The sequence below is a fragment of the Dermacentor andersoni genome, chromosome 4 (genome assembly GCF_023375885.2).
Source record: "Dermacentor andersoni chromosome 4, qqDerAnde1_hic_scaffold, whole genome shotgun sequence".
Lineage (NCBI taxonomy): Eukaryota > Metazoa > Arthropoda > Arachnida > Ixodida > Ixodidae > Dermacentor > Dermacentor andersoni.
Genome location: NC_092817.1, coordinates 198390472 through 198408110, shown reverse-complemented (window position 1 = coordinate 198408110; position 17639 = coordinate 198390472). Strand labels below are relative to the sequence as shown.

At 48.4% G+C, this 17639-nt stretch overlaps 18 non-coding genes and 3 pseudogenes across 18 annotated transcripts; all 21 read left to right on the top strand.

Annotated features, from left to right (window-relative positions):
* The first annotated feature begins 2553 nt into the window (after positions 1–2553).
* On the top strand, positions 2554–2672 carry LOC126534584 (5S ribosomal RNA; annotated as a pseudogene).
* Positions 2673–3186: 514 nt separating this feature from the next.
* Positions 3187–3305, top strand: LOC126534460 (5S ribosomal RNA). The gene has a single exon (XR_007600374.1). It is a non-coding gene; the product is annotated as a 5S ribosomal RNA (ribosomal RNA).
* Positions 3306–3820: 515 nt separating this feature from the next.
* Positions 3821–3939, top strand: LOC126534467 (5S ribosomal RNA). Its single transcript, XR_007600375.1, has one exon. It is a non-coding gene; the product is annotated as a 5S ribosomal RNA (ribosomal RNA).
* Positions 3940–4454: 515 nt separating this feature from the next.
* Positions 4455–4573, top strand: LOC126534482 (5S ribosomal RNA). The gene has a single exon (XR_007600377.1). It is a non-coding gene; the product is annotated as a 5S ribosomal RNA (ribosomal RNA).
* Positions 4574–5088: 515 nt separating this feature from the next.
* On the top strand, positions 5089–5207 carry LOC126534490 (5S ribosomal RNA). The gene has a single exon (XR_007600378.1). It is a non-coding gene; the product is annotated as a 5S ribosomal RNA (ribosomal RNA).
* A 515-nt stretch (positions 5208–5722) lies between these two features.
* On the top strand, positions 5723–5841 carry LOC126534497 (5S ribosomal RNA). Its single transcript, XR_007600379.1, has one exon. It is a non-coding gene; the product is annotated as a 5S ribosomal RNA (ribosomal RNA).
* Positions 5842–6356: 515 nt separating this feature from the next.
* LOC126534042 (5S ribosomal RNA) lies at positions 6357–6475 on the top strand. Its single transcript, XR_007600187.1, has one exon. It is a non-coding gene; the product is annotated as a 5S ribosomal RNA (ribosomal RNA).
* A 515-nt stretch (positions 6476–6990) lies between these two features.
* On the top strand, positions 6991–7109 carry LOC126534103 (5S ribosomal RNA). Its single transcript, XR_007600237.1, has one exon. It is a non-coding gene; the product is annotated as a 5S ribosomal RNA (ribosomal RNA).
* Positions 7110–7623: 514 nt separating this feature from the next.
* On the top strand, positions 7624–7742 carry LOC126533876 (5S ribosomal RNA). The gene has a single exon (XR_007600126.1). It is a non-coding gene; the product is annotated as a 5S ribosomal RNA (ribosomal RNA).
* A 517-nt stretch (positions 7743–8259) lies between these two features.
* On the top strand, positions 8260–8378 carry LOC126533802 (5S ribosomal RNA). The gene has a single exon (XR_007600102.1). It is a non-coding gene; the product is annotated as a 5S ribosomal RNA (ribosomal RNA).
* Positions 8379–8892: 514 nt separating this feature from the next.
* LOC126534159 (5S ribosomal RNA) lies at positions 8893–9011 on the top strand. The gene has a single exon (XR_007600261.1). It is a non-coding gene; the product is annotated as a 5S ribosomal RNA (ribosomal RNA).
* A 516-nt stretch (positions 9012–9527) lies between these two features.
* LOC126534214 (5S ribosomal RNA) lies at positions 9528–9646 on the top strand. The gene has a single exon (XR_007600283.1). It is a non-coding gene; the product is annotated as a 5S ribosomal RNA (ribosomal RNA).
* Positions 9647–10162: 516 nt separating this feature from the next.
* On the top strand, positions 10163–10281 carry LOC126533819 (5S ribosomal RNA). Its single transcript, XR_007600106.1, has one exon. It is a non-coding gene; the product is annotated as a 5S ribosomal RNA (ribosomal RNA).
* Positions 10282–10796: 515 nt separating this feature from the next.
* Positions 10797–10915, top strand: LOC126533988 (5S ribosomal RNA; annotated as a pseudogene).
* A 515-nt stretch (positions 10916–11430) lies between these two features.
* On the top strand, positions 11431–11549 carry LOC126533883 (5S ribosomal RNA). Its single transcript, XR_007600128.1, has one exon. It is a non-coding gene; the product is annotated as a 5S ribosomal RNA (ribosomal RNA).
* A 516-nt stretch (positions 11550–12065) lies between these two features.
* On the top strand, positions 12066–12184 carry LOC126533951 (5S ribosomal RNA). Its single transcript, XR_007600152.1, has one exon. It is a non-coding gene; the product is annotated as a 5S ribosomal RNA (ribosomal RNA).
* Positions 12185–14059: 1875 nt separating this feature from the next.
* LOC126533993 (5S ribosomal RNA) lies at positions 14060–14178 on the top strand. The gene has a single exon (XR_007600171.1). It is a non-coding gene; the product is annotated as a 5S ribosomal RNA (ribosomal RNA).
* Positions 14179–14693: 515 nt separating this feature from the next.
* LOC126533999 (5S ribosomal RNA) lies at positions 14694–14812 on the top strand. The gene has a single exon (XR_007600177.1). It is a non-coding gene; the product is annotated as a 5S ribosomal RNA (ribosomal RNA).
* Positions 14813–15327: 515 nt separating this feature from the next.
* On the top strand, positions 15328–15446 carry LOC126533822 (5S ribosomal RNA). The gene has a single exon (XR_007600109.1). It is a non-coding gene; the product is annotated as a 5S ribosomal RNA (ribosomal RNA).
* Positions 15447–15960: 514 nt separating this feature from the next.
* LOC126533888 (5S ribosomal RNA) lies at positions 15961–16079 on the top strand (annotated as a pseudogene).
* Positions 16080–16592: 513 nt separating this feature from the next.
* LOC126534008 (5S ribosomal RNA) lies at positions 16593–16711 on the top strand. Its single transcript, XR_007600179.1, has one exon. It is a non-coding gene; the product is annotated as a 5S ribosomal RNA (ribosomal RNA).
* The last annotated feature ends 928 nt before the right edge of the window (positions 16712–17639 follow it).

The following is a 17639-nucleotide window of genomic DNA, read 5'->3' as shown; positions in this document are numbered from 1 at the left end:
CTGATAACGCTTGAGTGTAGAGAGCGTGGTACGTACAAAGACGACGTGCGAAACATCAAGGAAAAACTTGAACAGTTCGACAAAGAGCGTTATCAAGGCGCTATCGTGCGTGCGCGAGCAGATGCACTAGTGGCAGGGGAGACGCCCACGAAAAGGGCGCTGGGTCTTGAGAAGGCGCACGGACGGCGAAACCACATCGATAAAATTCTAATGAACGGGACTGTCGTTGAAGACAGTGAGAGCATTGGGAGCGCCTTCTTCGAGTACTACCAGTCACTCTTTGCCTTTCAGGCAGCGAATGTAGGGGGTTTTAAAGCGGATTTTCTTAATCTGATGCCGCGAATAAGTGATGATACCAAAGAACGATTAGAAGCCAAAAAAACTGAGGGGGAAGTAGAAAAGGCAATCGACGATTTGAACCTTGGAAAGTCGCCTGGACCTGATGGCCTCTGCGCTGGGTGGTATAAGGCGTTTAAGAGAGAATTGGCTCCATTGTTGGCAGAGGTATTAAATGACGCGTATCAGCAGAAATGTTTGCCCCCTTCATTTGGAAAAGCGCACACCATACTAATACCTAAGAGCGATCAAACAGATAAACTAAAATTAGTGACATTCTATAGGCCAATATCACTAACAAATGTTGATTACAAGATATTTATGAAGATTTTAGCTACCAGACTCCAAGGCGTCATCAAAGAAATAGTTGGAGACCATCAAACTTGTGGCATCAGAGGGCGAACTATTTTTTCTAACATTCATAAGATGCGATCTGTTCTCGAGTGCTGTGACGTCACCGGAGGTGGCGTTGCAGTTCTTCAGCTCGATCTCGAGAAAGCTTTCGATTGTGTCGCGCATGTTATTTTGTTTGCCATCTTGGAGCACGTTAATGTCGGTTCCATCATCACTGAGGGCGTGGCCTTGGCGTACAAGAATTGCACAACCAGATTAATTGTTAATAAGTCACTGGGGGCCCCCATTAACATTATGCGTTCAGTGCGCCAAGGCTGTCCCCTCAGTCCACTTCTGTTTGCTATTTATATAGAGGCCATGTGTGTGGCAATAAATGAAAATGACAAAATACGTGGTTTTAGATTGGCAGCGACAGAAGTGAAGCTATTGGCGTATGCAGACGACATTGCAGTGTGTTGCATAGATAAACCAAGCGTAACCGAAGCAATAACTGTAGTAAATCATTTCTGTGAAGTGTCTGGTAGCAGAGTAAATTGGAGCAAATCCCTCGGACTGTGGCACGGGGACTGGCTTTCCGCACCGGTCTATTTCGCGAGTGTGAGCTGGGTGAGAACTCCGATGAGGTATCTAGGTGTTCCCCTAGATAGTTACAATAGCAGTGATGAATATTGGAGGAAGCAAACGAGTGAAATTAAAGAAAAAGTAGACAAATGGAAAGCTACTAACCTGTCTGTATTTGCAAGAGCGACAGTTTGTAACATCTTTTTAGTCGCCAAGTTATACTACGTTATACAAGCGTTATATTGTTCTAGAGTAAATGTGCAAAGGTTGCACAGAGTGTTTGCGGTGTTCATCTGGGGTTCAACCTGGGAAAGGTGCAGTCGAACAAATTTGTTCAGAAGAGTGAAGGACGGGGGTGTGGGTTTGGCGCATCTTTTTGTTCGACAACTAGTAAACCGATTTTTGTTTTTCCGCGACGTGCGCGATCCTTTCCTGCGCACCGTATGTCAGCACAGATTGACCGACGCATTGCCGGCACATGTTGTCAGTACGGCCGGCATAACCGGAAGACTTCGTGGCTATTTTAAGGAAGTGGTAGACAGTGTGCGTTTTCTTACTGTTCGTTTTTCAAGTGATTACTTGTGTCAAGTGAAAAGGAAAACGCTGTATAAAGATGTGTGCGACATTGTTTTCCCAGTGCCGTTATACAGAGCCATGTACAGTGGAGGGCCAGGACAGGACGTCCTTAAACGGGTTAAACGCATGCAGGTGCCACCAGGGGTAAAATCCTTCTTTTTTAGGCTCCACACTGGAACCCTGTCCGTGAAGACTTTTATGGAAGAACGAGGCTGTCTCGTACCTTGGGGTTCTCACTGCTTGATCTGCAAGAAGCCCGAAACCATAGATCATGTGTTCTTGCACTGCTGGGCTGCTGTGTTCTTCTGGGACGTCTTGAAGCGAACCCTGAAGAAAGAATTACCTGTAAACCCCCAAGGGATCAGGTATCTGCCTATTAAGGATGAAGATGGCATCCCATATGACTTCATTATGGTGAATGCCCTCCACTGTATATGGCGGTCTCGAATGCCTGGGTACCACTGCGATCCCGACGCACGGCCGGTTCATATATATTTCACAGAATGTATGTCGCGGTTTCTTGATGTACAGAAAATGCAAGAATGTGCACCGGATTGGCTGTCGAGGCTAGAACCTCTCACAGCCATGAAGGAATTTTAATTTGACAACGCCGGTCCTATACGGACGGATGGCATTATTGTAATTTTTTTTCGCTGTTTTCCATTTGTGAGATGCGTGTATTTTCTGTGTTATGTCAAAGACCGGCATTAAATAAAAAAAAAAAAAAAAATCGGCCATACCATGATGAATACGCCGGTTCTCGTCCGATCCCCGAAGCTAAGCAGCATTGGGCTCGGTCAGTACTTGGGAGGGAGACCACCTGGGAACACCGAGTGCTGATGGCACCCTTCTTTTTGCTTTTTTTTTTATTGCGTGCTTCTGTGACTTAATTTTTTTTCTTTTTTTTACACTCACGTGTGGTTGGTTTTATTTACTGTTACGTTCAACTGGCGCAGCCTACTCGTAGAGCCAACGTCGAAGTGCAAAAACAATATGCAAGCCGCTAGGCGATTGTACGCGCAGTGACGGTGGTAACCGGTATAAGTAATGGTTCAAAATTTAGTCGCACAAACTGCTAACCGTTTACCTATTACACCCGTATCCAGCTCAGTGACAATCAATAACTTGGCTCATTACTAGCGCCAAACGTGGGCTGCAGCGGACGCACATCGTTGCGCTCGTCCTCTTGTTTTATTGCGAGCTCGACTCGGCAGCGACTAACCACAACAAACGGAGCAATCCACGTACACGACGTGTGCCTGTACTGTCAACGGAAAGACAGTGCCGCGTGCGTGCTGTAGCAATACGTTGCGAATGCACATAGCACGATACAGGTGCAGTCGTAAACATAGCATCCCTGCCATCGGCCATACCATGCTGAATACGCCGGTTCTCGTCCGATCCCCGAAGCTAAGCAGCATTGGGCTCGGTCAGTACTTGGGAGGGAGACCACCTGGGAACACCGAGTGCTGATGGCACCCTTCTTTTTGCTTTTTTTTTTTATTGCGTGCTTCTGTGACTAAATTTTTTTTCTTTTTTTTACACTCACGTGTGGTTGGTTTTATTTACTGTTACGTTCAACTGGCGCAGCCTACTGGTAGAGCCAACGTCGAAGTGCAAAAACAATATGCAAGCCGCTAGGCGATTGTACGCGCAGTGACGGTGGTAACCGGTATAAGTAATGGTGCAAAATTTAGTCGCACAAACTGCTAACCGTTTACCTATTACACCCGTATCCAGCTCAGTGACAATCAATAACTTGGCTCATTACTAGCGCCAAACGTGGGCTGCAGCGGACGCACATCGTTGCGCTCGTCCTCTTGTTTTATTGCGAGCTCGACTCGGCAGCGACTAACCACAACAAACGGAGCAATCCACGTACACGACGTGTGCCTGTACTGTCAACGGAAAGACAGTGCCGCGTGCGTGCTGTAGCAATACGTTGCGAATGCACATAGCACGATACAGGTGCAGTCGTAAACATAGCATCCCTGCCATCGGCCATACCATGCTGAATACGCCGGTTCTCGTCCGATCCCCGAAGCTAAGCAGCATTGGGCTCGGTCAGTACTTGGGAGGGAGACCACCTGGGAACACCGAGTGCTGATGGCACCCTTCTTTTTGCTTTTTTTTTTTATTGCGTGCTTCTGTGACTTAATTTTTTTTCTTTTTTTTACACTCACGTGTGGTTGGTTTTATTTACTGTTACGTTCAACTGGCGCAGCCTACTGGTAGAGCCAACGTCGAAGTGCAAAAACAATATGCAAGCCGCTAGGCGATTGTACGCGCAGTGACGGTGGTAACCGGTATAAGTAATGGTGCAAAATTTAGTCGCACAAACTGCTAACCGTTTACCTATTACACCCGTATCCAGCTCAGTGACAATCAATAACTTGGCTCATTACTAGCGCCAAACGTGGGCTGCAGCGGACGCACATCGTTGCGCTCGTCCTCTTGTTTTATTGCGAGCTCGACTCGGCAGCGACTAACCACAACAAACGGAGCAATCCACGTACACGACGTGTGCCTGTACTGTCAACGGAAAGACAGTGCCGCGTGCGTGCTGTAGCAATACGTTGCGAATGCACATAGCACGATACAGGTGCAGTCGTAAACATAGCATCCCTGCCATCGGCCATACCATGCTGAATACGCCGGTTCTCGTCCGATCCCCGAAGCTAAGCAGCATTGGGCTCGGTCAGTACTTGGGAGGGAGACCACCTGGGAACACCGAGTGCTGATGGCACCCTTCTTTTTGCTTTTTTTTTTTATTGCGTGCTTCTGTGACTTAATTTTTTTTCTTTTTTTTACACTCACGTGTGGTTGGTTTTATTTACTGTTGCGTTCAACTGGCGCAGCCTACTGGTAGAGCCAACGTCGAAGTGCAAAAACAATATGCAAGCCGCTAGGCGATTGTACGCGCAGTGACGGTGGTAACCGGTATAAGCAATGGTGCAAAATTTAGTCGCACAAACTGCTAACCGTTTACCTATTACACCCGTATCCAGCTCAGTGACAATCAATAACTTGGCTCATTACTAGCGCCAAACGTGGGCTGCAGCGGACGCACATCGTTGCGCTCGTCCTCTTGTTTTATTGCGAGCTCGACTCGGCAGCGACTAACCACAACAAACGGAGCAATCCACGTACACGACGTGTGCCTGTACTGTCAACGGAAAGACAGTGCCGCGTGCGTGCTGTAGCAATACGTTGCGAATGCACATAGCACGATACAGGTGCAGTCGTAAACATAGCATCCCTGCCATCGGCCATACCATGCTGAATACGCCGGTTCTCGTCCGATCCCCGAAGCTAAGCAGCATTGGGCTCGGTCAGTACTTGGGAGGGAGACCACCTGGGAACACCGAGTGCTGATGGCACCCTTCTTTTTGCTTTTTTTTTTTATTGCGTGCTTCTGTGACTTAATTTTTTTTCTTTTTTTTACACTCACGTGTGGTTGGTTTTATTTACTGTTACGTTCAACTGGCGCAGCCTACTGGTAGAGCCAACGTCGAAGTGCAAAAACAATATGCAAGCCGCTAGGCGATTGTACGCGCAGTGACGGTGGTAACCGGTATAAGTAATGGTGCAAAATTTAGTCGCACAAACTGCTAACCGTTTACCTATTACACCCGTATCCAGCTCAGTGACAATCAATAACTTGGCTCATTACTAGCGCCAAACGTGGGCTGCAGCGGACGCACATCGTTGCGCTCGTCCTCTTGTTTTATTGCGAGCTCGACTCGGCAGCGACTAACCACAACAAACGGAGCAATCCACGTACACGACGTGTGCCTGTACTGTCAACGGAAAGACAGTGCCGCGTGCGTGCTGTAGCAATACGTTGCGAATGCACATAGCACGATACAGGTGCAGTCGTAAACATAGCATCCCTGCCATCGGCCATACCATGCTGAATACGCCGGTTCTCGTCCGATCCCCGAAGCTAAGCAGCATTGGGCTCGGTCAGTACTTGGGAGGGAGACCACCTGGGAACACCGAGTGCTGATGGCACCCTTCTTTTTGCTTTTTTTTTTTATTGCGTGCTTCTGTGACTTAATTATTTTTCTTTTTTTTACACTCACGTGTGGTTGGTTTTATTTACTGTTACGTTCAACTGGCGCAGCCTACTGGTAGAGCCAACGTCGAAGTGCAAAAACAATATGCAAGCCGCTAGGCGATTGTAAGCGCAGTGACGGTGGTAACCGGTATAAGTAATGGTGCAAAATTTAGTCGCACAAACTGCTAACCGTTTACCTATTACACCCGTATCCAGCTCAGTGACAATCAATAACTTGGCTCATTACTAGCGCCAAACGTGGGCTGCAGCGGACGCACATCGTTGCGCTCGTCCTCTTGTTTTATTGCGAGCTCGACTCGGCAGCGACTAACCACAACAAACGGAGCAGTCCACGTACACGACGTGTGCCTGTACTGTCAACGGAAAGACAGTGCCGCGTGCGTGCTGTAGCAATACGTTGCGAATGCACATAGCACGATACAGGTGCAGTCGTAAACATAGCATCCCTGCCATCGGCCATACCATGCTGAATACGCCGGTTCTCGTCCGATCCCCGAAGCTAAGCAGCATTGGGCTCGGTCAGTACTTGGGAGGGAGACCACCTGGGAACACCGAGTGCTGATGGCACCCTTCTTTTTGCTTTTTTTTTTTATTGCGTGCTTCTGTGACTTAATTTTTTTTCTTTTTTTTACACTCACGTGTGGTTGGTTTTATTTACTGTTACGTTCAACTGGCGCAGCCTACTGGTAGAGCCAACGTCGAAGTGCAAAAACAATATGCAAGCCGCTAGGCGATTGTACGCGCAGTGACGGTGGTAACCGGTATAAGTAATGGTGCAAAATTTAGTCGCACAAACTGCTAACCGTTTACCTATTACACCCGTATCTAGCTCAGTGACAATCAATAACTTGGCTCATTACTAGCGCCAAACGTGGGCTGCAGCGGACGCACATCGTTGCGCTCGTCCTCTTGTTTTATTGCGAGCTCGACTCGGCAGCGACTAACCACAACAAACGGAGCAATCCACGTACACGACGTGTGCCTGTACTGTCAACGGAAAGACAGTGCCGCGTGCGTGCTGTAGCAATACGTTGCGAATGCACATAGCACGATACAGGTGCAGTCGTAAACATAGCATCCCTGCCATCGGCCATACCATGCTGAATACGCCGGTTCTCGTCCGATCCCCGAAGCTAAGCAGCATTGGGCTCGGTCAGTACTTGGGAGGGAGACCACCTGGGAACACCGAGTGCTGATGGCACCCTTCTTTTTGCTTTTTTTTTTATTGCGTGCTTCTGTGACTTAATTTTTTTTCTTTTTTTTACAGTCACGTGTGGTTGGTTTTATTTACTGTTACGTTCAACTGGCGCAGCCTACTGGTAGAGGCAACGTCGAAGTGCAAAAACAATATGCAAGCCGCTAGGCGATTGTACGCGCAGTCACGGTGGTAACCGGTATAAGTAATGGTGCAAAATTTAGTCGCACAAACTGCTAACCGTTTACCTATTACACCCGTATCCAGCTCAGTGACAATCAATAACTTGGCTCATTACTAGCGCCAAACGTGGGCTGCAGCGGACGCACATCGTTGCGCTCGTCCTCTTGTTTTATTGCGAGCTCGACTCGGCAGCGACTAACCACAACAAACGGAGCAATCCACGTACACGACGTGTGCCTGTACTGTCAACGGAAAGACAGTGCCGCGTGCGTGCTGTAGCAATACGTTGCGAATGCACATAGCACGATACAGGTGCAGTCGTAAACATAGCATCCCTGCCATCGGCCATACCATGCTGAATACGCCGGTTCTCGTCCGATCCCCGAAGCTAAGCAGCATTGGGCTCGGTCAGTACTTGGGAGGAAGACCACCTGGGAACACCGAGTGCTGATGGCACCCTTCTTTTTGCTTTTTTTTTTTTTATTGCGTGCTTCTGTGACTTAATTTTTTTTCTTTTTTTTACACTCACGTGTGGTTGGTTTTATTTACTGTTACGTTCAACTGGCGCAGCCTACTGGTAGAGCCAACGTCGAAGTGCAAAAACAATATGCAAGCCGCTAGGCGATTGTACGCGCAGTGACGGTGGTAACCGGTATAAGTAATGGTGCAAAATTTAGTCGCACAAACTGCTAACCGTTTACCTATTACACCCGTATCTAGCTCAGTGACAATCAATAACTTGGCTCATTACTAGCGCCAAACGTGGGCTGCAGCGGACGCACATCGTTGCGCTCGTCCTCTTGTTTTATTGCGAGCTCGACTCGGCAGCGACTAACCACAACAAACGGAGCAATCCACGTACACGACGTGTGCCTGTACTGTCAACGGAAAGACAGTGCCGCGTGCGTGCTGTAGCAATACGTTGCGAATGCACATAGCACGATACAGGTGCAGTCGTAAACATAGCATCCCTGCCATCGGCCATACCATGCTGAATACGCCGGTTCTCGTCCGATCCCCGAAGCTAAGCAGCATTGGGCTCGGTCAGTACTTGGGAGGGAGACCGCCTGGGAACACCGAGTGCTGATGGCACCCTTCTTTTTGCTTTTTTTTTTATTGCGTGCTTCTGTGACTTAATTTTTTTTCTTTTTTTTACACTCACGTGTGGTTGGTTTTATTTACTGTTACGTTCAACTGGCGCAGCCTACTGGTAGAGGCAACGTCGAAGTGCAAAAACAATATGCAAGCCGCTAGGCGATTGTACGCGCAGTCACGGTGGTAACCGGTATAAGTAATGGTGCAAAATTTAGTCGCACAAACTGCTAACCGTTTACCTATTACACCCGTATCCAGCTCAGTGACAATCAATAACTTGGCTCATTACTAGCGCCAAACGTGGGCTGCAGCGGACGCACATCGTTGCGCTCGTCCTCTTGTTTTATTGCGAGCTCGACTCGGCAGCGACTAACCACAACAAACGGAGCAATCCACGTACACGACGTGTGCCTGTACTGTCAACGGAAAGACAGTGCCGCGTGCGTGCTGTAGCAATACGTTGCGAATGCACATAGCACGATACAGGTGCAGTCGTAAACATAGCATCCCTGCCATCGGCCATACCATGCTGAATACGCCGGTTCTCGTCCGATCCCCGAAGCTAAGCAGCATTGGGCTCGGTCAGTACTTGGGAGGGAGACCACCTGGGAACACCGAGTGCTGATGGCACCCTTCTTTTTGCTTTTTTTTTTTTATTGCGTGCTTCTGTGACTTAATTTTTTTTCTTTTTTTTACACTCACGTGTGGTTGGTTTTATTTACTGTTACGTTCAACTGGCGCAGCCTACTGGTAGAGCCAACGTCGAAGTGCAAAAACAATATGCAAGCCGCTAGGCGATTGTACGCGCAGTGACGGTGGTAACCGGTATAAGTAATGGTGCAAAATTTAGTCGCACAAACTGCTAACCGTTTACCTATTACACCCGTATCCAGCTCAGTGACAATCAATAACTTGGCTCATTACTAGCGCCAAACGTGGGCTGCAGCGGACGCACATCGTTGCGCTCGTCCTCTTGTTTTATTGCGAGCTCGACTCGGCAGCGACTAACCACAACAAACGGAGCAATCCACGTACACGACGTGTGCCTGTACTGTCAACGGAAAGACAGTGCCGCGTGCGTGCTGTAGCAATACGTTGCGAATGCACATAGCACGATACAGGTGCAGTCGTAAACATAGCATCCCTGCCATCGGCCATACCATGCTGAATACGCCGGTTCTCGTCCGATCCCCGAAGCTAAGCAGCATTGGGCTCGGTCAGTACTTGGGAGGGAGACCACCTGGGAACACCGAGTGCTGATGGCACCCTTCTTTTTGCTTTTTTTTTTTTATTGCGTGCTTCTGTGACTTAATTTTTTTTCTTTTTTTTACACTCACGTGTGGTTGGTTTTATTTACTGTTACGTTCAACTGGCGCAGCCTACTGGTAGAGCCAACGTCGAAGTGCAAAAACAATATGCAAGCCGCTAGGCGATTGTACGCGCAGTGACGGTGGTAACCGGTATAAGTAATGGTGCAAAATTTAGTCGCACAAACTGCTAACCGTTTACCTATTACACCCGTATCCAGCTCAGTGACAATCAATAACTTGGCTCATTACTAGCGCCAAACGTGGGCTGCAGCGGACGCACATCGTTGCGCTCGTCCTCTTGTTTTATTGCGAGCTCGACTCGGCAGCGACTAACCACAACAAACGGAGCAATCCACGTACACGACGTGTGCCTGTACTGTCAACGGAAAGACAGTGCCGCGTGCGTGCTGTAGCAATACGTTGCGAATGCACATAGCACGATACAGGTGCAGTCGTAAACATAGCATCCCTGCCATCGGCCATACCATGCTGAATACGCCGGTTCTCGTCCGATCCCCGAAGCTAAGCAGCATTGGGCTCGGTCAGTACTTGGGAGGGAGACCACCTGGGAACACCGAGTGCTGATGGCACCCTTCTTTTTGCTTTTTTTTTTTATTGCGTGCTTCTGTGACTTAATTTTTTTTCTTTTTTTTACACTCACGTGTGGTTGGTTTTATTTACTGTTACGTTCAACTGGCGCAGCCTACTGGTAGAGCCAACGTCGAAGTGCAAAAACAATATGCAAGCCGCTAGGCGATTGTACGCGCAGTGACGGTGGTAACCGGTATAAGTAATGGTGCAAAATTTAGTCGCACAAACTGCTAACCGTTTACCTATTACACCCGTATCCAGCTCAGTGACAATCAATAACTTGGCTCATTACTAGCGCCAAACGTGGGCTGCAGCGGACGCACATCGTTGCGCTCGTCCTCTTGTTTTATTGCGAGCTCGACTCGGCAGCGACTAACCACAACAAACGGAGCAATCCACGTACACGACGTGTGCCTGTACTGTCAACGGAAAGACAGTGCCGCGTGCGTGCTGTAGCAATACGTTGCGAATGCACATAGCACGATACAGGTGCAGTCGTAAACATAGCATCCCTGCCATCGGCCATACCATACTGAATACGCCGGTTGTCGTCCGATCCCCGAAGCTAAGCAGCATTGGGCTCGGTCAGTACTTGGGAGGGAGACCACCTGGGAACACCGAGTGCTGATGGCACCCTTCTTTTTGCTTTTTTTTTTTATTGCGTGCTTCTGTGACTTAATTTTTTTTCTTTTTTTTACACTCACGTGTGGTTGGTTTTATTTACTGTTACGTTCAACTGGCGCAGCCTACTGGTAGAGCCAACGTCGAAGTGCAAAAACAATATGCAAGCCGCTAGGCGATTGTACGCGCAGTGACGGTGGTAACCGGTATAAGTAATGGTGCAAAATTTAGTCGCACAAACTGCTAACCGTTTACCTATTACACCCGTATCCAGCTCAGTGACAATCAATAACTTGGCTCATTACTAGCGCCAAACGTGGGCTGCAGCGGACGCACATCGTTGCGCTCGTCCTCTTGTTTTATTGCGAGCTCGACTCGGCAGCGACTAACCACAACAAACGGAGCAATCCACGTACACGACGTGTGCCTGTACTGTCAACGGAAAGACAGTGCCGCGTGCGTGCTGTAGCAATACGTTGCGAATGCACATAGCACGATACAGGTGCAGTCGTAAACATAGCATCCCTGCCATCGGCCATACCATGCTGAATACGCCGGTTCTCGTCCGATCCCCGAAGCTAAGCAGCATTGGGCTCGGTCAGTACTTGGGAGGGAGACCACCTGGGAACACCGAGTGCTGATGGCACCCTTCTTTTTGCTTTTTTTTTTTTATTGCGTGCTTCTGTGACTTAATTTTTTTTCTTTTTTTTACACTCACGTGTGGTTGGTTTTATTTACTGTTACGTTCAACTGGCGCAGCCTACTGGTAGAGCCAACGTCGAAGTGCAAAAACAATATGCAAGCCGCTAGGCGATTGTACGCGCAGTGACGGTGGTAACCGGTATAAGTAATGGTGCAAAATTTAGTCGCACAAACTGCTAACCGTTTACCTATTACACCCGTATCCAGCTCAGTGACAATCAATAACTTGGCTCATTACTAGCGCCAAACGTGGGCTGCAGCGGACGCACATCGTTGCGCTCGTCCTCTTGTTTTATTGCGAGCTCGACTCGGCAGCGGCTAACCACAACAAACGGAGCAATCCACGTACACGACGTGTGCCTGTACTGTCAACGGAAAGACAGTGCCGCGTGCGTGCTGTAGCAATACGTTGCGAATGCACATAGCACGATACAGGTGCTGTCGTAAACATAGCATCCCTGCCATCGGCCATACCATGCTGAATACGCCGGTTCTCGTCCGATCCCCGAAGCTAAGCAGCATTGGGCTCGGTCAGTACTTGGGAGGGAGACCACCTGGGAACACCGAGTGCTGATGGCACCCTTCTTTTTGCTTTTTTTTTTTATTGCGTGCTTCTGTGACTTAATTTTTTTTCTTTTTTTTACACTCACGTGTGGTTGGTTTTATTTACTGTTACGTTCAACTGGCGCAGCCTACTGGTAGAGCCAACGTCGAAGTGCAAAAACAATATGCAAGCCGCTAGGCGATTGTACGCGCAGTGACGGTGGTAACCGGTATAAGTAATGGTGCAAAATTTAGTCGCACAAACTGCTAACCGTTTACCTATTACACCCGTATCCAGCTCAGTGACAATCAATAACTTGGCTCATTACTAGCGCCAAACGTGGGCTGCAGCGGACGCACATCGTTGCGCTCGTCCTCTTGTTTTATTGCGAGCTCGACTCGGCAGCGACTAACCACAACAAACGGAGCAATCCACGTACACGACGTGTGCCTGTACTGTCAACGGAAAGACAGTGCCGCGTGCGTGCTGTAGCAATACGTTGCGAATGCACATAGCACGATACAGGTGCAGTCGTAAACATAGCATCCCTGCCATCTGTCCAGTTTCTAAAAGTAAGATTTTCAATGGAATACCTCAGCGAGGTCAAGAGAAAACGCCTCTACAAAGACCTAATTGATGTGATGATGCCTGTTCCCTTGTATCGAAGGATGTACAATCCTGGGCCAGGCAGCAATGTTTTAAAAAGGGTTAAAAGTATGATTATCCGATCGTCAGTCAAAACTTTCTTTTTCATGCTCCATAGTGGCACACTTTCTACAATACCGTGGCTAAAGGAAAAAGGGTTGTTAGTACCATGGTCGGTAGACTGTGTAATATGCAAAAGGCCTGAAACAATCGAGCACATGTTTCTCGATTGTTACGATGCCGTATTCTTATGGGACATCTTGCAAAGAACCCTGAAAAAGGAACTGCCGCTTACACCCTACGGCATTCGATTTCTTCCCGTCGAAAGCGAAGGTGTGCCGTACGATATGCTAATGATTCTAGTAATGCACAGTGTTTGGAAAACCAGAATGTCAGTGCGTAATGCGGACGTCAACGCGAGGTCAGCCCGGGACAACTTCAACGAAAGCATTGCATATTTACGAGATGTGTACAAACAGAAGGAAGAAAAGCCAGATTGGTGTGTTTATCTGGACGAACTCCTGACCGTGAAGCGTTTTTTTACCCACTTATGCTAGCCAGACACAAGCTAGCATTTTTAATGTGATGTTGTGATGCTGTTTTTCACTGTATTGTGCCAAGTTGGCAATAAAGAGAGAAAAAAATACCATGCTGAATACGCCGGTTCTCGTCCGATCCCCGAAGCTAAGCAGCATTAGGCTCGGTCAGTACTTGGGAGGGAGACCACCTGGGAACACCGAGTGCTGATGGCACCCTTCTTTTCGCTTTTTTTTTTATTGCGTGCTTCTGTGACTTAATTTTTTTCTTTTTTTTACACTCACGTGTGGTTGGTTTTATTTACTGTTACGTTCAACTGGCGCAGCCTACTGGTAGAGCCAACGTCGAAGTGCAAAAACAATATGCAAGCCGCTAGGCGATTGTACGCGCAGTGACGGTGGTAACCGGTATCAGTAATGGTGCAAAATTTAGTCGCACAAACTGCTAACCGTTTACCTATTACACCCGTATCCAGCTCAGTGACAATCAATAACTTGGCTCATTACTAGCGCCAAACGTGGGCTGCAGCGGACGCACATCGTTGCGCTCGTCCTCTTGTTTTATTGCGAGCTCGACTCGGCAGCGACTAACCACAACAAACGGAGCAATCCACGTACACGACGTGTGCCTGTACTGTCAACGGAAAGACAGTGCCGCGTGCGTGCTGTAGCAATACGTTGCGAATGCACATAGCACGATACAGGTGCAGTCGTAAACATAGCATCCCTGCCATCGGCCATACCATGCTGAATACGCCGGTTCTCGTCCGATCCCCGAAGCTAAGCAGCATTGGGCTCGGTCAGTACTTGGGAGGGAGACCACCTGGGAACACCGAGTGCTGATGGCACCCTTCTTTTTGCTTTTTTTTTTTATTGCGTGCTTCTGTGACTTAATTTTTTTTCTTTTTTTTACACTCACGTGTGGTTGGTTTTATTTACTGTTACGTTCAACTGGCGCAGCCTACTGGTAGAGCCAACGTCGAAGTGCAAAAACAATATGCAAGCCGCTAGGCGATTGTACGCGCAGTGACGGTGGTAACCGGTATAAGTAATGGTGCAAAATTTAGTCGCACAAACTGCTAACCGTTTACCTATTACACCCGTATCCAGCTCAGTGACAATCAATAACTTGGCTCATTACTAGCGCCAAACGTGGGCTGCAGCGGACGCACATCGTTGCGCTCGTCCTCTTGTTTTATTGCGAGCTCGACTCGGCAGCGACTAACCACAACAAACGGAGCAATCCACGTACACGACGTGTGCCTGTGCTGTCAACGGAAAGACAGTGCCGCGTGCGTGCTGTAGCAATACGTTGCGAATGCACATAGCACGATACAGGTGCAGTCGTAAACATAGCATCCCTGCCATCGGCCATACCATGCTGAATACGCCGGTTCTCGTCCGATCCCCGAAGCTAAGCAGCATTGGGCTCGGTCAGTACTTGGGAGGGAGACCACCTGGGAACACCGAGTGCTGATGGCACCCTTCTTTTTGCTTTTTTTTTTTATTGCGTGCTTCTGTGACTTAATTTTTTTTCTTTTTTTTACACTCACGTGTGGTTGGTTTTATTTACTGTTACGTTCAACTGGCGCAGCCTACTGGTAGAGCCAACGTCGAAGTGCAAAAACAATATGCAAGCCGCTAGGCGATTGTACGCGCAGTGACGGTGGTAACCGGTATAAGTAATGGTGCAAAATTTAGTCGCACAAACTGCTAACCGTTTACCTATTACACCCGTATCCAGCTCAGTGACAATCAATAACTTGGCTCATTACTAGCGCCAAACGTGGGCTGCAGCGGACGCACATCGTTGCGCTCGTCCTCTTGTTTTATTGCGAGCTCGACTCGGCAGCGACTAACCACAACAAACGGAGCAATCCACGTACACGACGTGTGCCTGTACTGTCAACGGAAAGACAGTGCCGCGTGCGTGCTGTAGCAATACGTTGCGAATGCACATAGCACGATACAGGTGCAGTCGTAAACATAGCATCCCTGCCATCGGCCATACCATGCTGAATACGCCGGTTCTCCTCCGATCCCCGAAGCTAAGCAGCATTGGGCTCGGTCAGTACTTGGGAGGGAGACCACCTGGGAACACCGAGTGCTGATGGCACCCTTCTTTTTGCTTTTTTTTTTATTGCGTGCTTCTGTGACTTAATTTTTTTTCTTTTTTTTACACTCACGTGTGGTTGGTTTTATTTACTGTTACGTTCAACTGGCGCAGCCTACTGGTAGAGCCAACGTCGAAGTGCAAAAACAATATGCAAGCCGCTAGGCGATTGTACGCGCAGTGACGGTGGTAACCGGTATAAGTAATGGTGCAAAATTTAGTCGCACAAACTGCTAACCGTTTACCTATTACACCCGTATCCAGCTCAGTGACAATCAATAACTTGGCTCATTACTAGCGCCAAACGTGGGCTGCAGCGGACGCACATCGTTGCGCTCGTCCTCTTGTTTTATTGCGAGCTCGACTCGGCAGCGACTAACCACAACAAACGGAGCAATCCACGTACACGACGTGTGCCTGTACTGTCAACGGAAAGACAGTGCCGCGTGCGTGCTGTAGCAATACGTTGCGAATGCACATAGCACGATACAGGTGCAGTCGTAAACATAGCATCCCTGCCATCGGCCATACCATGCTGAATACGCCGGTTCTCGTCCGATCCCCGAAGCTAAGCAGCATTAGGCTCGGTCAGTACTTGGGAGGGAGACCACCTGGGAACACCGAGTGCTGATGGCACCCTTCTTTTCGCTTTTTTTTTTATTGCGTGCTTCTGTGACTTAATTTTTTTCTTTTTTTTACACTCACGTGTGGTTGGTTTTATTTACTGTTACGTTCAACTGGCGCAGCCTACTGGTAGAGCCAACGTCGAAGTGCAAAAACAATATGCAAGCCGCTAGGCGATTGTACGCGCAGTGACGGTGGTAACCGGTATAAGTAATGGTGCAAAATTTAGTCGCACAAACTGCTAACCGTTTACCTATTACACCCGTATCCAGCTCAGTGACAATCAATAACTTGGCTCATTACTAGCGCCAAACGTGGGCTGCAGCGGACGCACATCGTTGCGCTCGTCCTCTTGTTTTATTGCGAGCTCGACTCGGCAGCGGCTAACCACAACAAACGGAGCAATCCACGTACACGACGTGTGCCTGTACTGTCAACGGAAAGACAGTGCCGCGTGCGTGCTGTAGCAATACGTTGCGAATGCACATAGCACGATACAGGTGCTGTCGTAAACATAGCATCCCTGCCATCGGCCATACCATGCTGAATACGCCGGTTCTCGTCCGATCCCCGAAGCTAAGCAGCATTGGGCTCGGTCAGTACTTGGGAGGGAGACCACCTGGGAACACCGAGTGCTGATGGCACCCTTCTTTTTGCTTTTTTTTTTTATTGCGTGCTTCTGTGACTTAATTTTTTTTCTTTTTTTTACACTCACGTGTGGTTGGTTTTATTTACTGTTACGTTCAACTGGCGCAGCCTACTGGTAGAGCCAACGTCGAAGTGCAAAAACAATATGCAAGCCGCTAGGCGATTGTACGCGCAGTGACGGTGGTAACCGGTATAAGTAATGGTGCAAAATTTAGTCGCACAAACTGCTAACCGTTTACCTATTACACCCGTATCCAGCTCAGTGACAATCAATAACTTGGCTCATTACTAGCGCCAAACGTGGGCTGCAGCGGACGCACATCGTTGCGCTCGTCCTCTTGTTTTATTGCGAGCTCGACTCGGCAGCGACTAACCACAACAAACGGAGCAATCCACGTACACGACGTGTGCCTGTACTGTCAACGGAAAGACAGTGCCGCGTGCGTGCTGTAGCAATACGTTGCGAATGCACATAGCACGATACAGGTGCAGTCGTAAACATAGCATCCCTGCCATCTGTCCAGTTTCTAAAAGTAAGATTTTCAATGGAATACCTCAGCGAGGTCAAGAGAAAACGCCTCTACAAAGACCTAATTGATGTGATGATGCCTGTTCCCTTGTATCGAAGGATGTACAATCCTGGGCCAGGCAGCAATGTTTTAAAAAGGGTTAAAAGTATGATTATCCGATCGTCAGTCAAAACTTTCTTTTTCATGCTCCATAGTGGCACACTTTCTACAATACCGTGGCTAAAGGAAAAAGGGTTGTTAGTACCATGGTCGGTAGACTGTGTAATATGCAAAAGGCCTGAAACAATCGAGCACATGTTTCTCGATTGTTACGATGCCGTATTCTTATGGGACATCTTGCAAAGAACCCTGAAAAAGGAACTGCCGCTTACACCCTACGGCATTCGATTTCTTC